Source organism: Dasypus novemcinctus, chromosome 24 (genome assembly GCF_030445035.2).
Source record: "Dasypus novemcinctus isolate mDasNov1 chromosome 24, mDasNov1.1.hap2, whole genome shotgun sequence".
Classification (NCBI taxonomy): Eukaryota; Metazoa; Chordata; class Mammalia; order Cingulata; family Dasypodidae; genus Dasypus; species Dasypus novemcinctus.
The window spans coordinates 32,913,368-32,928,079 of NC_080696.1; the positions used below are offsets into that span (position 1 = coordinate 32,913,368).

Genomic DNA, 14,712 nt, shown 5'->3' on the forward strand with positions numbered 1-14,712 from the left:
TCCCTTTTCCACGGCGTGGCACTGGGCACATTTCTGAACAAAAATCTTCTTGCCCTTCTCAACATCACCCATTTTGAATTTGCTCTCTCATTGCGCACTACTCTAGAGTCTACTCCAAAGACGGACGTCCTGCGCTCTCCCGTCTAATATTTTCTGAGAATCTGCTACTGCTAAAGCTAGGCAGGGATTCCTGTCTGCATAGAGCCTGCAAACTAGCAGGAAAGACAGACATTGTTTAACTGATAACACATGAACACCAGAAGTGCTGTAAGAGAACAGAGAGCTATGGCCAGGTAGGACAGGAGGGAGTCTAGTTGGGGTGAAGGTGAATTTGAAGTGAGACTGGAAGGATCCCTGGAATGTGGTTGGCTTCACCTGCTTTCTCTGCCTAACTGGGAATATACAGACTTCACAGAGCGCCAACTTGGAGTGTAAAAACTGCTTGCAGGGAAGTGGACCTGGCCCAGTGGATAGGGCATCCGTCTACCACATGGGAGGTCCGTAGTTCAAACCCCAGGCCTCCTTGACCCGTGTAGAGCTGGCCCATGTGCAGTGCTGATGCGCGCAAGGAGTGCCCTGCCACGTAGGGGTGCCCCCAACGTAGGGGAGCCCCACATGCAAGGAGTGCGCCCCGTAAGGAAAGCTGCCCAGGATGAAAGAACATGCGCCTGCCTGAGAATGGCGCCGCACACACGGAGAGCTGACACAGCAAGATGATGCAACAAAAAGAAACACAGATTCTCAGTGCCACTGATAAGGATAAAAGCAGTCACAGGGGAACACACAGCGAATGGACACAAAGAGCAGACAACTGGGGGGGGGAGGGGAGAGAAATAAATAAAAAAATAAATCTTAAAAAAAACAAAACAAAAAACAACTGCTTGCAAAGGGCAGTGGACAAACCTTTGCACATTTCTGGACACCTCAGTCTGGACCCTGGAGTCCCAAGGTTCTCAAGGAAGTAAGAAAGGATTCTGAGGGCAGGGACTCTGGTTCCCTGAGTGCATCAATGCATAGGAAAGGAAAGGGAAGCTGATGGCTGCTCTGTCTCACCCTCAACCCCCAGTTGGCCCTTGCAAGGCTGGTCTGTGAAGATGAGTCCTTCCTTCTCTATCTGGTCATTTACCTTAGAACCAAAAGCCATGCCAACTAGCTTTGGTGGAGCTGCTAGTTGAGTTCTCTAAGATAGAAGATGACCCCTGTGTGAGCCAGGCTGTTCTGTGAGGTTGTAGGAAGAGCGAGACAAGTTGCCCTGCTTAGCCATGGACAATCACTCATTCAACAACTCTTTATTAAGTGTCCACTAAGTGACAGGCACTGTGCTAAGTTCTGGGGATAAAAGCAGTAAATAACAGCAGAATATACCTGTCTACATATAATAACATGACTTCGGGAAGCGGTTTGACCTAATGTAAGGGGGAAATGGAAAGGAGAAATGAGATTATAAGGCTGTGAGTCTCTAAAAAAGAGTCTGGAGGTTGTCAGAAGGAATACCCCTATGTACAACTGAACAGAGTCTAAAAGACAGATAAGGTAGATACAACCCCAGGTATTGGTTCTTTTGAGGGATAAAGAGACCCACGGGTTCTATGGTCATGGCAGAAGGGGTTCACTGCCATGACAGATGGCCCTTCTTTGGAGCTGGTGTTTCTGCGTGATGGAAATGGACTCAGAGGGGATCTCTTTTCACAAGACTTGCATGCTACTTTATTGGAATTGTAGTTGGTGCTGGGTTTAAGATATATGTAGGGGATATGAATCTCTGGACTGATAATATGACACCCAGGCCCAGAGCCTCAACAGACTTCAGCTCCTACACTTTGACTTATTGGACTTACTCCACTCAGCTAACATGGAGTTGAAGAAGGTCAACCACCACAACATGGAGCCTAGAGTGTCTACAACTAGAAGCGGGAAGAGTGCATCCAGTACCCATGTGCAATCTAAGCCCTCACTTGACATAGGTGTGCAATGGACACAACCAATCCAATGTCCACAGAGAAAATGTGGAATGGGTGTGGGAACGGTAGCCATGGGGGCTGCTGGGTGTGGGGAACGGGAGGAAGAGATGAGATGTGGAGGCGTTTTCGGGACGTGGAGTTGTCCTGGATAGTGCTTCACGGACAATTACGGGACACTGTAGATCCCCCCAGGGCCCACTGGATGGAACGTGAGAGAGTCTGGGCTATGATGTGGACAATTGACTATGGGGTGCAGTGATGCTCAGAGATGAACTTACCAGGTGCAATGGATGTATCATGATGATGGGAGAGAGTGTTGCTGTGGGGGGAGTGGGGGGTGGGGGCGGTGGGGTTGAATGGGACCTCATATATTTTTTTTAATGTAATTAAAAATAATAATAATAAATAAATATTTTAAAAAAAAGCAGTAAATAAATCAGATGAAAATTCTTGCCTACATGAGTTTATAATCAAATGGGAAGAGACAGGCAATAAACAAATATGTCAGATGGTGGTAAGTGCTAAAAAGAAAAATGTGAGAAATGGGATAGAGAGAAACATGGAAGAGGGTAGGATTAGAATCTGTGGTCAGGGCAAGTTTCTTGAGGAGGTCACATTTGATTGAGACCTCTTCAATACATTGAAATGATCTGAAGAAAGAGGGAACATCAAGTTCAAAGGCCCTGAAGCAGGAACAAGTTTGGAGTGCTTCAGGAAAAGGAATGACACCAGTGTGCCTAAAACTGAGTGATGGTAAATGATGAGAGGTGGAGGTGGCCAAGAGCCAGACAATACAGGGCCTTGCAGGCCAGCCATTAAGGACTTGGGCTTTTCCTGTGACTGCCATGGGAGCATTGCAGGGTTCTGAGCAGGGGAAGGGCACAAACTGACTGTTTTAACAGGGTCCCTCTGGCTGCTTGGTGGAGACCTCCAGGGGACAAGGGTTGAAGCAGGTCTGGTGAGGAACTGATGCAGTCAGCCAGTACAATGATGGCTTAGGATGGTGGCAGGGAAGGTGGTGAGAAGCAGTCAGATTTCAGGATTTACTGTTTAAGCAGTGCTGAAAGGATGTGCTGATGGATTGAATGTGGAGTGTGGGAGGTACTTGACTCTCTGGCCCTCTCACATCTACAAAAGGCAGGGCAAGAGACCCTTGAGGATTTTTTTCAAACTTGTTAACTACAGAGCCCCAGATGAGAAGCGACAAGACCACTCCTGTTGCTCTCTATTGCTTACCAGGTCCCAAAGAGTGGGTAGCAATAAGAGGAGGAAGGGAGGGGCTGGACAGAGACTGTGAGGCAATGTGAGGAGAGGCAATGGGAAGGAGGCAATGGGAGGGTTGCTGCCTAGGCTGCAGCCACCCCACTCACAGCAGATATGTCAACCAACAATCAGGCACCTGCAGGGCCATAGAGTAGACAGACCTGAGTCAGGGGTGTGGGGGTGTAAAGGAGAATTACTTTATATTAGGAGGGAAGGGACAGCAGAGCTGTGTGTCCAGGGCCTAGCAGGCAGAAAATGTTCAAGGGAGTGAATGAGTGAGTGAATAAATGAGGTGATGCCTGGAGGCCCTGATGTGTGCAAGAACTTCCCAAATCCTTCCAAATTAACAAGAGGCAAAATTGGTTCAAGGGGCTCCTCTCCTGTCATTCCTTCTTCATCCATTATATTCTAGGCTGAGTGTCAAGTTCCCATTCTTTGTGAATGGAGGATTATGAGGTCTGAAATCACCAAAGCAGAATTTTAGAGCTGAAAAAAAGCACAGACAAAGCTTTTTTCAGTCAATACTGTTTTGGCCTTATCTACATACAATCTTCTTATTTACTTAATATCTTAATATTGACTGACTCACTTTTTTAAAATTTAAATAAATGTATTAAAAAATACTTTGTTTAGCAAATTCCATTGGCTCTATATTCAAAATATATCCATAATTCTGCCTCTTCCACTACTATCACTTGGTCCAAGCCACATCATTTCTTGCCTGGATTATGTAACCCTGGTCTCCCAACTTCTTACCCTACCCCTCTATATCCTTCCAAAAGCCAAGTAGGATCCTGTCCATCCTCTGTGTTACTGTCTCCCTCAGAAGAAGAGCCAGATTTCACCTGGCTCACACACACCTTCATCTTCTACCGCTGTCTCCCCTGCTCATTCTGTTTCAGCCATGCTCATCTCCTCTGCTCTTCGTCAAATATGCCAAGCACAATTACCTTATCTTGGAGCCTCTGCGCTTGTTCCCACAGCCTGGATGTTCTTACCACAGACTGTTGCATGGTTGATGCAGGTCGTGCAGGACTGTATTCACATGCCTCAGCCTTTATTAACAAAACAAAACCACCACAGAAACACCCCTAGCCCAATCACTCTCTGATCTCTTAGAATGTAAACTCCACAAAGGTAGGTTTCCCCAGTAGCAAGAATGGTGCTTGGCACATAGTAGACACTTGGTAAGTACTTGCTAAATGAATAAATGAAATGAAAAGGCAATTTAATTTTACTCCTATAAACAGAAAACCAATATTACTTGCTTTAGATAGAACTCAAAAATAAATACACTGATTAAAAGTAAAAAAATGTTCATTTGCACATCACCTAAAAGTTATCTTGAAGATCAACAGTACAGGTAACAATCACTAACCTTTACAGAGGAGATACCTGAGGCCCAGGGTGGAAGAACGCTCAGCCTGCGGGCAGCCCGCCAGCTAGAGTGCCCCAGTGCCCTAGGTTGTGCTTTGGGCCGATAGCCTGCCTCCCTACCTCCCAGAGTGCGGACAAAGATTCTGAATCTTGGGAAAGGTGCAGCTGGGTTGGACTAACAGAGCCTGCCTGAGGGGCCAGGCCCAGAGCTGGCAGTTCAGCTGAGACAACAAAGACCAAGGGAGGAATGTGCCAAGCTGGAGGAGACTTTTGCGGCTGCATCATGGGGGACGGGCATGTACAAACCTGTAGGTGAGGTCCGTGGAGGCCAGACAGCTGAGAGCAGAAATGAAAACAAGGCTAGGTCCCAAAGGGTGGCAGCTTCAATCCCGTAAACACCAGACAGGCGTGGGGGTTCAGGTGCTGGCTGGGGCCCGAATTGAGCCTCAGTGGAAGATGGGACCTTCCCAGTCTGCCCTGTCAATGACGGTGACTCTAAACTAAGCTGAGTGGAGGCAACGCCAACCCTGCTACTGCTCACGCCAGGTACCAGGCATTAGTGGAGAGAAAGAGCCACCCTCCCAGTCCACACGCTCCGGATGGTCTCTTCCAGCACCCTCCCCAGTCTCAGCCAGCTCCACCCACATGGGCCCTCAGGGATTCAATCCCTATTTGGAAGGGACAATCCTTTTCCCATCCCCATGAGGCTTAGCAAGTGTGGCTGCAGGTGCAGGGGGTGAAGCTAGAGCTGTTATAACTGCCAGGCCAGCAATGCCTGACCTATATCTTCATGGTTGGTTGCATGCAAAGAAAAATACCAGGGATTTCCGTTGGTGTTCACCAGATGCAGCAGTCATGGGAAGGTTGGGTCTTGTGAGCAGGGCAGGGTGGGTAGAGAACTGGCAGGGAGAGGCAAGGGGGCTGACCTCTAAATGATTTCCCGGCTTTGGGGACCTCTCTACATTTCAGAGATTCTATCAAATTTATCTTTTCCTACCACAGTCTTCCTCTGAAGGTTTTTCTTTTCCTTCCTCTAATATTAACCCAAAGAGAGAGAGAGAGAAACAGAGAGAGAGACAGAGAGAGAGATAGAGAGAGAGAAAGAGAAGGAAAGAAAGAAGAGAAAGGAAGGGTGGGAGGGAGGGAAGGAGGAAGGTTCTATTTGGAGAAAAAAACTTCTTAAACAGTTGTTCTGACTGTAAATCAGCTGGCATTTGTTTGTTTTTGTCATTCCTCCCCCCCCCAATAGAAAAAAGGCAATTTGAAAGTTTTACATGATACTGAGAAAAGGACATGGGACCTTAGCGCAGGACATGCGAGTTTAATCCTGCTCTGTGGTAGCTCTATCTGCCTATAGACATGTCAATTAAGCACTGTGGCACTTTCAGCCTCATGATCTAAATTGACAGGACCTAGGTCTGTACTTTGTGCTTCTCTTCTGTCCCCACTGGAGTGGTAACTACATGACAGGTGTTCCAAAAGCACCTGTTACACAATTGAGAGTTGGGTACTTTCTAAGGTAGTAACAGTGGGGGCATCACCAATGATCACCCATCAATTTTCATGTATCATATGGCAGCCCACTCTTCAGGCTACACTGTGCTAAGCATTGAGGGTAGGGGTGAGGGTAAGGGGTAAATGGAAGGTACAGGCACTCTTCTCTAAAACAGTCACCTTCCAGAGGGGGCACCAACAAATATGAGAAAATGCAAGAGGCAGAGGAGTCAAGGGAAATCCATGAAGAAACTGGACACCAAGGAGAGTGAGGGCTTTTGAGTTCAACAGATTGGATTTGGATTCTGTCCTTATTAGCATCTGACCTTGGGAATATTTCTTAACTTATTCTACCCTCAATTTTCTAATCTGGACAATGGGAACAATAATATGTTTGCCAAACAGGATTATTTATGAGGATTAAAAATACAACAGAGTACCTTGCAGCATCTTGCATGTGGTAGGTACCCAATAAATGGCAGCAACTAAGCTGTCATTAGTATACTAATCTAGATGGGTCAAACCAAAGAGCTCTGATGGCCAACAACAGATATAAATCAAGAACCAGCAATTTAAGGCTCTTGATAGTAAGTGGTGCTCCGAATGGAGAAAGTTCTCTGATGGAACCCTACTTAGATTTGGAAACTCCATGGGAGGACAGAAAACACCTCAGTACAGACTGCAGGCCTCAGATCAGACATATATAGGTTCTTGCTCTTGGCTCTGCTCATATGGCCAGTAATCCTCCCCAAGGTTGATTATTTGTTGATATTAGACTAAAGAACATTTGTTATTCCTTCTGAGAGGCAGTCAAGGGTGTTCTTTAAGAGCACAGGTATTGGAGGATTTGAACTTGGGTTGAAATCCCAGCTCTGCCACTTACTAGTTGGGTCAGTGATCATGGCACACTATTTAGCCTTTCTGAGCTTTTAAAAACCTTCCTTGGGAGCGGATGTGGCTCAAACAGTTGAGTACCTGCCTCCCACATGGGAGGTGCGGGTTGGGATCCTGGTGCCTCCTGAAAAAAAAAGATAAACAAACAAGCAAAACAAATGAAAAAAAAAAACAAAAAACCAGCTCAGGGAAGCTGATGTGGCTCAGTGGCTGAGTGCCAGCTTCCCACATATGAGGTCCCAGGTTCAATCCCCAGCCCTTGGTACCTCAAAAAACAGAAAACAAAAAGCAAAAAAACAAACCTTCCTTGTTGGGTGGTTGTTTGAGGATGAAGATGAGATAATCTGCTTGTGCTTGGCACAGTTATAAAGTCACTTGATACATGAAAGCATTATCTTTGTATCCAAGGCCTGGCACTGGAAGGCACTCAATACATGTCCTGAACCAAACCCCACTCCAACCCCAACCCCAACAGAAGGGGCATGCAAAGAAAAAGATGCTCTTGTAAACTGGTGCCACTGCTGTGGCCCAGCTGGCAATACTTATCAGAATCACAAATGTACATACCCTTTGACCCAGCAATTTCACTTCCAGGGATTTATTCCCCATAGATACACTGTAATCACACATGTGCCAAGTTACAAATATACAAGGTCATTCATTGAGTACCACTCTTATAATTGCAAAAGAGTAGGAAAAAAACAAGTGTCTACCAGTGGGAACTGGTTAAACGCAGTACAGGACAGTCCACTGTATGGAATACCAACAGTCACTAAAAAAAAATAAGAAACCTCTTTATGGGTGATATGGAATGATCACCAAGAGATACTGATAAATGAAAAAAAAAACAAGGTACTAAACAGTGTGTAGAACACACAATCATTTGTGTAAAATTACGGAGAAACATATATTTGCTTGCATCTATAAAATCTATTTTCCCAGGAAGGGAACTGAGTGGCTGGGAGGCATGAGTGGTAGAGAGATACTTGTTATTTCTGAATTTTGAACCACAGAGTATATTACATATTTCAGAAAATAAATTTTAAAAAAAATTTAAAGGGAAAGAGTGAGAAAGGGAGGGAAAGAGATACTCCCATAAGAGAGCAGTTGGAATTCTTCTGAGATGGACTCTTTGGCCAGTGATTACAATATTAGAGAAAAGTGATAACTCTGGGATCTAAGCATTTTTTAAAAAAGATTTATTTATTTATTCCACCCCCCCATCCTGGCTGTCTGTTCTCTGTGTCTATTTGCTGCATCTCCATCTTTGTCCGCTTCTGTTGTCAGCGGCACGGGAATCTGTGTTTCCTTTTGTTGCGTCATCTTGTTGTGTCAGCTCTCTGTGTATGCGGCACCATTCCTGGGCAGGCTGCACTTTCGCGCTGAGCGGCTCTCCTTACAGGGTACACTCCTTGCGCGTGGGGCATGGCAGGGCACTCCTTGTGTGCATCAGCACTGTGCATGGGCCACCTCCACACGCGTCAAGGAGGCCTGGGGTTTGAACCGTGGACCTGCCATGTGGTAGACGGATGCCCTAACCACTGGGCCAAGTCAGCCACCGGATCTAAGTATTTGCATCCTTTGATATCAAAATAACGTCACTTCTGTGTGACCAATAGCATTATGGTTGCCACCTCTGACCCTTTGTTCTTAGATGCTGTTAGGTTGGGAAAGGGCCAGGATCTACAATGAGGTTCCTCTATCCTCTGTGTTAAGTCTGTTCAGGTAGAATAATAGGGCAAGAAGATTCTAGTCAAAATAAAAGTTATTCTATAATGACCCTGGAAGAAAAGGGGGAGGGGAGGAAACCTAGAGAGAATAGGGCAGTGGACTCCAGAGGAAGGACAGACAACTAGGCCTGAAAAGCTCCTTCCCTCCCTTTCTTCTCCTAAACCCCCTACCACTCCTTCTCATCCTCTTTTCCTTAACAATTAGTCTGATTTATCTCCTCTTGGCAAACTAAGACCACTCTATAAGAAACTTCTAGAAGTAGATGGAGACAAAACTAGCTCTGGAAGTTGTACAAATGGCTAACAAAACATAAGATGTTCTACCTTACAAGTAACCTTGGAAAGACTCCTTGAATATTTTAAACTTTTTTTAATGAGTTTTTTTTTTAAAGGAGGCATCAGGTATTGAACCAGGGACCTCATCCATGGAAAGCAGGCACTCAACAACTGACCTACCTCCACTTCCCTATTATGAGAATGTTTAAGCATATACAAAAGTGGACAGAAATGTAAAATGAAGCACCCAGTTTCAACAGCTAGGTACCAATCTTATTTTGTATGCTCTCCAACCACTTTCCCTCACTCCTGTATTATGCTGAAGCATACTGCAGATACAGCTAAGAATATATTCCTAAAAAAAAAAAAAAAAAAGAATCTTAAAGGGGAAAACAAACATAACCATAATATCATTATCATGCCCCCCCCAAAAAAAATCCAACAAAAATCGTAGAAGGGTTTTAAATGCAGAAAGATGTGATCAAGACTCTTTCCTAAAGAGGGCACCTTTGTAAATATGAAATATTAATGCAGCAGACATAATAAGCTCTAGGTACAACTCAAATAATAAATAATTCAGATTTGTAGATTTTTAAAACCTACTGAAATAAAGGTGTTTAACCAACAAAAATACTAAAATGATATGAGAGTCAATTCTAGGCTTACTAAAGACTTAAATGTGAAAGGCAAAACTTAAAACTTTTAGAAGAAAATGTCTTTAGGACCATAGGATAAGGAAGGAGTTCTTCAACAAGATATAAAGATACAAATCTTAAAAGAAATTCTAGTCATCAAAAGACATCACATAAAGAAAGCAAAAAGACAAAATACAAACTGAGAAACTATGTTTGCAACATGTGTGGACAAAATATTAGCACTCAGAATGTATAAAGAATGTCTACAAATTCATAAGAAAAATCCAATCAAAAGTAAAAGGAGAAAAAGACTTCAAGTATGTCACAAAAGAGGAAACATGAATGGCCAATAGATGTAAGAAAAGCTTCTCAACTCCATTTGTAATCTGAGAAATGCAAATTAAAACCACAAGATACCATCTCATACCTGCCAGCACCATAAAAATTTAAAAGCCTGACCATCTCATGTTTTAGCAAAGATGTATAGCAATGGAGACTCATATAATGCTAGTGGCAGTGTAAACTCATAGAAAAACAATCTGGTATTACCTTAATTAATATCAAGCAATTCCACTCCTGGATATACCCTACAAAAATGATTCTCAAAATGTGGTCCTAGGACCAGTAGCAGTAGCATCACCTGAATACTTTTTAGAAATGCAAATTCTCAAGGTCCCACACCAGACCTACTGAATCAGACACTTTCAGATGGCGTAGTGCAATCTGAGTTTTATCAAGCCCACCAGGTGATTCTGATGGGTCGCTAATTTGGGAACCACTGACCCTGAGAAACCCTTGAACATGTGCAGGGGAAACACACAGAATGTTCATAACAGCATTGTTTGAAACAGCAAAAATGAGGGAATAACTCAAATAACCACTGACCAGAAGAATGGATACATAACTCGAGACAATCATACAAAGAGATGTGAAAATGAATGAACTACAGGTATACATAATGTGAACAGATCTCACAATGTTAAATGAAAAAAGCAAGCTGCATATGAATACACATGGCATGATATTTAAAAGAAGTTTAATAGCACGCGTAAGAATATTCTATATTGCTTAGGGAGACATACAAATGCAGGAACTATTTTTTTAAAAAGCAAGGGAATGGAAGCAGATTTGGCTCAATAGAGCAACCCAGGGCCTCCTGACCTGTGTGGTGAAGCTGGCCCATGCGCAGTGCTGATGTGCACAAGGAGTGCTGTGCCATACAGGGTGTCCCCCACGTAGGGGAGCCCCACGTGCAAGGAGTACACCCTGTAAGGAAAGCTGCCCCGTGTGAAAAAAGTGCAGCCTGCCCAGGAATGGGGCCGCACACATGGGAAGCTGATACAGCATGACAACGCAACAAAAGAGTGCCCACTGACAAGAATACAAGTGGACACAGAAGAACACACAGCGAATGGACAAAGAGAGCAGACAATGGGGGGGGGCAGGAAGGGAAGAGAAATAAATAAGAAATAAAGAAATATTTTTAAAAAAAACAGCAAGGGAATGATAAGACACAAAACTCAGGAGAATGGGTAGGAGTGGCTGTGATTGGGAGGGACACACAGCAGACTTCTAAGGTACACATAAATGTTTCATTTTTAAACTGGGTATTAAGTTCACAAGTGATCATTTTCCTATTCTTGAAACTGTATGCATATTTATGATAAATTAAAATAAAATTTTAAAAAAGGGATGTACCAGAACAGTATGATATTCCAAGCCAGAACTGCAATCACTGACTCTGGCTACATGTGCAGGGCCCAAAGGGTTAAGCCTATTTCTCTGCCTGTGGGTGGGAGGGCAGGTGGCAGCTGGGCGCAGTGGGAGTCCCTGGCTCCAGCTGGCTCCAGCCTGGATCGGCCTGGATCAAGCACAGGCCCAGGAACTGGCACCTGGCGGGGGTGGGGGGATTGCTCTGGACAGGTGGCACCTGCAGCCCTTGGTGACCTGATACATGTGAGGGTCTGGGCCCAGTCAGATGGTGGGTCTCCTTCATCTGAGACCCTCCATCTGGTAAGGAAGTTGAGGGTGGCAGCTTGGAGTTGGTGAGTAGGGAAAGAGGATCTGGGACTCAGGGCGGGGGTGGGGAAGGCAGTGGGTGGGCTGGGCTCAGATACCAAGGGAGGCTGGTGGGATTAACACCTGCTGAGAATGAGATTAGGTTTCTTGAGAAAGACTCATCTATCTAATGACCCCCAAAAGCTGTCTCCTAGTGGCTTTTCTCTGCAGGACAGATGGTGTCTGAGCTGCCTTTCCCAGTGCAGACTCCTTTGATAGGATGATGGAGATGGGGTGTGACCTGCTGCCTGCTTTGGGGAGGCCTGTTTGGCTATAGGATTCCCTGCCTTGCAACAACAGTAAAAATGATCAGAGGTTACACATTCTGAAGGCTTACTATGTGCCAGGCACAGTCTTAAAGTCTTCACGCAAATTACCCCCATTTAGTTTTCACAACACCCACCGCCTAACACCTAGGCAGGTAGGTTTATATTTAAGGAGACTGAGCTTGGTAAAGTTAAACACTTGCCCCAAGTCAAGCAGCAAGTGAACTAGGACTTGAATGCCAGCAGTCTGACTCAATGGCCCGCAAAGAAAACCACTACTGGCCATGGCAGTCTTCCCCGTCAAATGGCAGCAAGCTCCTTCCAGTTGTTCAGGTCAAAAACCTGGCCGATACTCTTACACACCCTATATCCAGTCATCAGCAAGTTCAGTTGGTCCAACCTTCAAATTATACCAACGTTCTGACCACTGCTCATCACTTCCACTACACCTCCACCCTCGTATAAACCACCATCTTTGCTTGCTTTGCCTGCAAGCTGGTCCCTTGTTCCCACCCTTCCCTCTATAGTTTGTTCTCCCCACAGTAATCAGAATAAAAGCAAGCTCCTTTCAGCAGCCTATGAAGCCCTACATGAACTGGCCCTGGCTACCTCTCTGATCTAATGTCCCATGACTTTCCTCCTATTTACTCTATGTCAGCCTCCTTGCTGTACTTAAACGTGTTGGGGATTCTTTTTTTATTTGTTGACCCTCTGCTATAACATTCTTCCCCCAAATATCTGCATGGATCATGTCCTCACTCCAATCAGATCCAATGTCACCTTATCAAAGAGGCCTTCCTGACTACCTTACCTAAAATAGCAAACTTTTCCCATCCCTATCCCCTCACCCTGCTTAATTTTTTCCTATAGCACTAATAGACCACCTGCCATATTAATTTAATTTGGATCTGTCTCCCCCACTGGAGTATTTATTTACTGAGAAAAGGGCCTTTGGTTTGCTCACTCTGTACACCCAACCTCTAGCTCAGTGCCTGGCATATGGCAGGCACTCAATAAATATTTGTTAATGAATGAATGAACAACATTCCTCAGGAAATGACTCACATTCAGAAGGGAGGAAGGCCCAAGTGTCCTTGGCTTTCTTAGTCCTGATGACATTCAGTAGCCCTGAGGCTGGGTCAATGTCCTTTCCTATTATGCAATGTGTTGGGTGAACAGCATCACCACTGGGTCATCACTTGTATGTGAATACATGTACACACTCAGGGACACGGGAGCTGGGGCAGACCTGGTTCTGGGCAGTTGGAGCCCAAGTTTAATGGGCTCTAGCAAACCTACTTCTAGGTGACAGTCCTTACCACTCTCCCCATCATCTGTCTCCAAACTATATACACAATTTGGTTTTTATCTCATGAATGAAGAGTCACTGGAGGGTTCTGAAAAGAGGAATGACAGGATCTGACCAACATTTTAGAAGGATCACAGGTTGCTATGTGGATAACAGAATAGAGGGGGTAAGAGCAGAAGCTAGGAGACCAGGGGGAAGCTGGTATTAATAGTCCAAATGAGAGATGAGAGCAGATGTGAGAGGGAGAGAGCAATAGCTGTGCCCTCCCATATACTACTTCCCAGTCTTTGCTGAGTCTATTTCCCTGGCCTAAATAAAAAAAGTAATAGCACTTGCTAGGCACTCCACTCAGTGGTTACCATTTTTGAATATAGCACCCAGCAGTCCTGTGAGGTGGGTTCTAGCAGTATCTTTATTTTACATAGAAGAAAGCTGTGATCTGAGAGGTAAAGTCACCTGTAAAAGATTACACAGCAGGGAAACGGACTTTGGCCCAGTGGTTAGGGCGTCCGTCTACCATATGGGAGGTCCGCGGTTCAAACCCCGGGCCTCCTTGACCCGTGTGGAGCTGGCCATGCGCAGTGCTGATGCGCGCAAGGAGTGCTGTGCCACGCAAGGGTGTCCCCTGCGTGGGGGAGCCCCACGCGCAAGGAGTGCGCCCGTGAGGAAAGCCGCCCAGCGTGAAAAGAAAGAGCAGCCTGCCCAGGAATGGCGCCGTCCACACTTCCCGTGCCGCGGACGACAACAGAAGCGGACAAAGAAACAAGACGCAGCAAATAGACACCAAGAACAGACAACCAGGGGAGGGGGGGAAATTAAATAAATAAATAAATCTTTAAAAAAAAAAAAGATTACACAGCAAATTGTTGGCATCCAAAGCCTGTCTTCTTCCCACTGGATCAGGCTGTTTCCAGTCAGCATTCATTCACGGCCTAGCCAGGCTCCAAGGTCCAGTTCTAAGCCTTCTTTTTCCAGGAAGCCTACCCCAGCCACCCTTACCCATTGACTATCCATCTTTGAGAACCTGTCTACATGACTACCAAACACTGAGCACATACTGGGTGCTGGGTGCATTTCTGAATGCTTTACATGTGTCATCTCATGTAATACGTAATGACCTAGGGATCTACAAGTCCTCATGACATAATTTTACACAGGAAAACAGTGAAGCTGAGAGGGGCAAAGTGACAGAACAAGTAAATTGCCTGTGTCCTACTAGCTTGGCACTGGGCCATCTTTTCATTACTCTCTTGATTTTCTTTCTTATATATTTCACTTTTTTTGGTCATTGGGTCAAAGGAGGGAACCTCCAATAGATCACAATAAGGTGAGTGCTCTCCTCTGAAGTGTTAGCTGTCTTTCTGTCCATTTGATCAGACTCTAAATGCCTTAAGGTCAAAGTCCACAAATAACATTTGTCTGTCCCCATTCTACAGTGCTGGGCCTGAG

General features: G+C 45.1%; 1 protein-coding gene across 7 annotated transcripts in view; it reads right to left on the bottom strand.

Annotated features, from left to right (window-relative positions):
- Positions 1 to 14,712, bottom strand: part of BCL2L1 (BCL2 like 1) — a 52,369-nt gene that overhangs the window by 12,889 nt on the left and 24,768 nt on the right. The window contains exon 4 of one of the 7 annotated variants that reach the window (XR_009183190.2): positions 2,409 to 3,710. The exons of the other annotated variants lie outside the window; for them this stretch is intronic. The gene's annotated coding sequence lies outside the window, so the exon portion shown is untranslated. Of the gene's footprint in view, positions 1 to 2,408; positions 3,711 to 14,712 lie in introns of those variants that run through there. 7 annotated transcript variants of the gene reach the window in all.